The sequence below is a fragment of the Oratosquilla oratoria genome, chromosome 6 (genome assembly GCF_046742065.1).
Source record: "Oratosquilla oratoria isolate Oo_2021 chromosome 6, ASM4674206v1, whole genome shotgun sequence".
NCBI classification, from domain to species: Eukaryota; Metazoa; Arthropoda; class Malacostraca; order Stomatopoda; family Squillidae; genus Oratosquilla; species Oratosquilla oratoria.
In genome coordinates, this window is record NC_134782.1 from 3,195,191 (window position 1) to 3,200,190 (window position 5,000).

The window sequence follows — 5,000 nt, forward strand, 5'->3', positions numbered from 1 at the left end:
TTCGTATTACCGACTCTGTCATCCATTTTTGTTCATTACAGCAGCATCAGTGTAAAGATGAGTATTTTCATATTATCCAGGGACAAAATTATTTTGTTACACTGATGTTGAATCAACAAGATACAGACAAACTAGAATTTAGATTTTCTAATAAAGGTGCCGGGGACTTCTGAAAGGCTTGGCAAAGGTGCCTCAAGCCAGAAGAGGTTAGGAACCATTGCTTTAGGGCAGTTAACAGACAGTCAGTGATGGAATTAACAGTTAACAGTTAACAGTTAACAGTTAACAGTTAACAGACAGTCACTGATGGAATTCAGATAAGATTGCGAGACTCGATACCACAACTAACCAAATGCAAAATCAGCAAGCTTTCGATTATACCATCAACGTTTTTGAAAATGGTGTTTGTAATAAAAAAAAATTTATGTTGTTACTTGAATGCATAACTTCTAACATGAATATTTCTAGTATTACTCGAAGAAAGTTAGGTCATTTGCCCTTGTTAGTTTAGTTTGATTATTCTACTTTATTTTGTTTTTATTTTTGTTTTATTTCTATTGTCTTTTTTCATATTTTTTTAGTTTATTATATTTCGTTTCCCTTTCATGTTGTTTTTATTTTATTCTATTTTATCTTATTTTTATTATTTTTTTTTAATCAGGTGTTTTAATGTTGTTAGATTGGTATCGCCTCAGTTTAATTATATTCTATTCGAGTCGAATATTGTATAATACACACACCCGGTCACGTGACTTCCCAGCCGCTAAAAGGAACGCACCGGCGCCAGGCCCGATTGAAACAATTGCGCCACTCGGTTCACTAACCCAGGCTGTGGCCTTGTTTTTTTTTTTTTTTTTTTTTTTTTTTTTTTTTTTTGTCTCGTGTTTTCCTCTCTCGAGTCATTTTTTTAAGTCTCCCCACAGTGTTTCCATCTTTTTGGGTCATTCTTTTTCTGTATCCGTTCCCCTTCTATGGGACTCGTTCATTAATCTTTCCCCCATTCATGCGTTTGTTCATTTATTGAAGACTTGTGCTCTTTTATGTACAGTAATGGATAGATTTACTCCATTGATCCACAGCTGCTCTCTCTCTCTCTCTCTTTCTCTCTGTCTCTCTCTCTCTCTCTCTCTCTCTCTCTCTCTCTCTCTCTCTCTCTCTCTCTCTCTCTCTCTCTCTCTCTCTCTCTCTCTCTCTCTCTCTCTCTTTCTCTCTCTCTCTCTCTCTCTCTCTCTCTCTCTCTCTCTCTCTCTCTCTCCTCTCTCTCTCTCTCTCTCTCTCTCTCTCTCTCTCTCTCTCTCTCTCTCTCTCTCTCTCTCTCTCTCTCTCTCTCTCTCTCTCTCTCCTTTTCTCTCTTCTTCCCCTTGTTTTATTCTTTTCTTTCACTGCCGCCCTTTTCCCTCCATCTCCCCCCCCCCGTTCCCCTGCTGTGTGTGTTTTATTCGTGAGTGTCGCCTTTTGTCTCTTCCCCATTGTGCTTCCTCCCCTTTGATGTGACGGCGGAGAGGAAAGAGGAAGGAAGAGGAAGGAAGAGAAGAGGGAAGAGGGGTGAGGAGGAGTAGGAGAGTGTAAGGAGAAGGAGGAAGGAAGAGGGGGAAATGGGACGGAGAGGAGGTGGAGAGGAGAGGGAGAGTAGAGAGGGAGGTGGAGGGGAGGAGGGAGAGTGAAGAGGGAAGTGGAGAAGAAAGGGAGGAAGAAGGAGTGAGGGAATGGGGGACGAGGAGTAGTGTGATGGAGGAAGTAGGATGAGAGAGAGTGCGATGAGGGAGGGGGGATAGGAGAGGCAGAGAAAGAGGAGAAGGAGAGAGAAGGGCCTAGAAGGGCGTTCAAGACTTTTGTAGTTGTAAAAGAACCTAGAAAAATGTGATCTGATTTCTAGGAACTGGGTGCTTCTAGATTTGGTAGTTAGAGTGTTCTCCAGTTTTAAGAGTTCGGAGTCTTGAGATATAGTATAGCACTTGTGCGTTCACAGAACGGGATATGCATGTTGAGGTTGATGAATATTAGTTGTGATATGTGGCAACAGTGTGTGTGTTGAGGATTAAGTCTAGAATTATTCCTTTTACATTTACACGAAAAGGCGCGTGCGATGTTGCCACATACTCTTTATTGTACAACCAAGTACTCGTAGATCACGGGGAAGTTTTGCAAACTGTACAGCTCAACTATCGTGACTCATCACCTGCTGTCTTGACCCAGTCCACCCTCTGCTCACCCTTCGTCACCTGTTATCTTGCTCTCTCATCATCATATAATACTCGTCCCACCTGCTCAAGTGACTGGCACCTGCTATCTCGAATGAGGACCACCTGCTACCTCGAGGAGATGGCACCTGCTACTTCGAATGCTCGTCTCGTCATAGTCTCTGGAATTCTGTCCCTGACATCCATTTTGTCGCCGTTGTCTTTTCCCCCTTTGCCTTGGGGAAAGGGGAAGACAAAGAGGAGAACTTTTGCCAATTATGTCCTCTTGTCCCCGTCTTCCTCCTCTATCGCCCTGCCCCCGTTTTCTTCCCTTGGAATTCCTTTCTTGAGTGGATGAGGGTGTGAAGGGGGTCATCCCCATGTGATGAATCGGTGGGGGTAAACATCTTCAGCTGTCGGACCCTGCTATGGAGGTGCTGTGCCTTACTACATTGCTTCTCACCCGGGCAGTGGGTGGGGAACAGGGATGGTCCTTCATCCACAAGAAGCGAAGATAAAAGAAACAACAAATGGGTGTTGGGGATATGGGATGGGTGAGGGATGAGTGCATGCCTTGACTGGCTACCCCCTTTTAAGGGGGGTTACGCCTTTTGGTATATGTGTGCCATTTCTTTCTCCTCACTTATAAATTCCCCTTCATTCACTTACCTTTCCTTTCCTATCACTCCCTCCCCTTCCCTTCCTTATTCCCTTCCTATCTTTCTCCATATCCTATTTCCTTTTCTCTTGCCATTCTGTTCGACCTCTTCCCTTTCATTGTTTTCCTTTTCCCTGCCAACTCTTTCCTCTTTTCCCTTCCATTTCCCGCCCTTCCCTCATTTCCCTTTCCTTCCCTTACCCTCCCCTTCCATTCCCTCCCCTCCCATCCTTTCCTATCTCATCCCCTTTCTTTCCCTTCCCCTGACCCTCCCCTCTTCATTCCATTCTTTTCCTTCTCTCCCCTTCTTTCTCCTCCTCTTCCCATTCCTTCCCTCTCCTTCCCCTTTCTTCCCTTCCCTTACCTTACCTCTTTTTCCTTTCTTTCATGTTCCCTTTCATTTCGTGTTGTTTCCTTTCCTTTCCTATCCTTTCCTCTCCCTCTCTTCCCTTACTTTTCCTTCCCTTCATTTTTCTTCCCTTCTCTTCCCTTCCTTACCCTTCACTTCTCTTCACTTCCTTTCCCTTCCCTTCCCCTCCCTTCCCTTCCCTTCCCTTCCCTTCCCTTCCCTTCCCTTCCCTTCCCTTCCCTTCTCTTTCCTTCTCTTCCCTTCCTTCCCCTTCCCTTCTCTTCCCTTCTCTTCTCTTCCTTTCCCTTCCCTTCTCTTTCCTTCCTTTCCCTTCCCTTCCCTTCCCTTCCCTTCCCTTCCCTTCTCTTCCCTTCCCTTCCCTTCCCCTCTCTTCCCATCCATTCCCTTCCCATATCTTCCCGTCCCTCCCTTTCCCTTCCCTTTTCTTTCCCTCCCAGTCCCTTCGCTTCTCTTCCCTTCGCCTCACTTTCTTCCCCAATTTTTCCGTCCCGAACTCTTATCTTGACCTCAGACTGACATGCTCACGTCCTCCTTACTTCCCGCTCATTCAATTTTATTGAATTATTTCCCTTCTTAGCTTCTCTGCCTTCGGCCTTCGACACATTCTTCCCTCTTCTTTCCCTTCGTCTACTTCTTCCCTTTTCTTTCCCTTCATCTCCTTCTTCCCCTTCCAACCGTCCCCTTCTTCCACCTCTTTGGTTTGCCTGTCTCATTTTCTTTTCAATATTCCGTTCGTTGTATATATATTATCATTATTATTATTATTATTATTACTATTATTATTATTATTATTATTATTTATTATTATTATTATTTTTTTTTTTTTTTTTTTTTTTTTTATTAAGGCTATCGACTCATAAAGGGGTCATTAAGCCTTATGTGAAATTGTTCAGTCTCTATATATATTTTTTCTTCCTGTGTGGGTGTTGACTCCTTAAGTTTTATAGTCATTGTTTCAGAGGAGGGGTTATTTAGTGGCACCCCTACGGATCAAGGCTACGCGGCATCTGTGTGTGAAGACTAATCTCTTCTCAAAGAAGAATGCTGATGACTTAAATTTTACTGTTGCTATCAGCCATCTCTCCTTTTCCATCTCTGGTTCCATCTCTTCGGGGTAGTAACCCCAAGGGTAGTAACGTTGATTATTGCTGACAAGATACTATCTTCCTTACGATAAAGCATTTCCTTGCCGAAGAGCTGCCTCTCATGTAAACTGAAATGCTTAGATTAGGGAAAGTTACTCTGCGAAGTTAGCACAGGGTAGGTCAGGTCATGCTAAGTTGGAATGACCTAGATATGGACCAAAAGGTCTCCTGTCGGCATGCTCTGCCTTTGTAAATCCTTTGAAAGATTCAGGGTGTTTGGTGAGGCGATGCTCTGACCGAATATTGTCGGTTGTTAGGTTTAGTTATAAGTAATAAACATATTACAATACAATAGATTGAGGCGGAACAAGGATACAGTTTGATGACGTCATGAGGGGGGCGTGGCTTAACGGATGAACCGACGTATGATGTCGAAGTTCTTCCCTGGAGTTCGTAAAATTCGAAGAAGAAGGTCACGTGATCAGAGCGAGGTGTTTGTTCTCAAGAGATCTAGGTCTCCACGTCGGGAGGATTAAGGACGTCGTAGAGAATCGTCTCCCCATCCCTTTTCCTATAAACCTGTCAATAACTTTTGTCACGTATCCGGAGGTGCGGTACTGATGGGCTGACCTTCGGTGTCTGATCTGGGCCCCATTTTTCTTCTTCTTCTTCTTCTTCTTCTTCTTCTTCTTCTTCTTCTTCTTCTT

The 5,000-nt window shown here is 43.8% G+C and overlaps 1 protein-coding gene across 2 annotated transcripts in view; it reads left to right on the forward strand.

Annotated features, from left to right (window-relative positions):
* Window positions 1–5,000, forward strand: part of LOC143026248 (phosphatidylinositol 3,4,5-trisphosphate 3-phosphatase TPTE2-like) — a 248,730-nt gene that overhangs the window by 208,151 nt on the left and 35,579 nt on the right. The gene's annotated exons all lie outside the window — the stretch shown is intronic.